The sequence below is a fragment of the Rhinoderma darwinii genome, chromosome 3, assembly GCF_050947455.1.
Source record: "Rhinoderma darwinii isolate aRhiDar2 chromosome 3, aRhiDar2.hap1, whole genome shotgun sequence".
NCBI lineage: Eukaryota > Metazoa > Chordata > Amphibia > Anura > Rhinodermatidae > Rhinoderma > Rhinoderma darwinii.
Window position 1 is genome coordinate 200729594 of NC_134689.1, and position 351 is coordinate 200729944.

General features: G+C 59.5%; 1 protein-coding gene across 1 annotated transcript in view; it reads right to left on the reverse strand.

Moving 5' to 3' along the window:
- The window catches only part of GRAMD4 (GRAM domain containing 4), a 176583-nt gene extending 176481 nt beyond the window's left edge, over positions 1-102 (reverse strand). Inside the window, 1 exon segment of the mRNA XM_075857227.1 lies at positions 78-102. The gene's annotated coding sequence lies outside the window, so the exon portion shown is untranslated.
- Between the last annotated feature and the right edge of the window lie 249 nt (positions 103-351).

Here is a 351-nt window from a genome sequence, read left to right on the forward strand (position 1 = left end):
GCTTCCACTCGCCTTATCCCCCGCTCCTATTCCGTCACCACCCTCCCTCTCTCTCAGCCGCTGGCCCCGCCACCTACTGACAGCGCCGGCCACAGACCCGATCTCCGGCTGCCTGTTCTGTGGTGACGTCACCAGAGCACGCAAACCTGCAGCGCCAGACACTCGGCCCCGCCCCCGCTGCTCGCTCATTCTATTTTTAATGCTTGGCCGCTCCCCCATTGTGTGTATTGAGCACATACAGACGGTGCGTTCATATGTACCGGGGCTGGTAGTCACCGCCGCTTCCTGTTACCACACATACCATAGTGATCACCGCATGCCCTTCATGCACACCTCGCCAAATTTGCTACA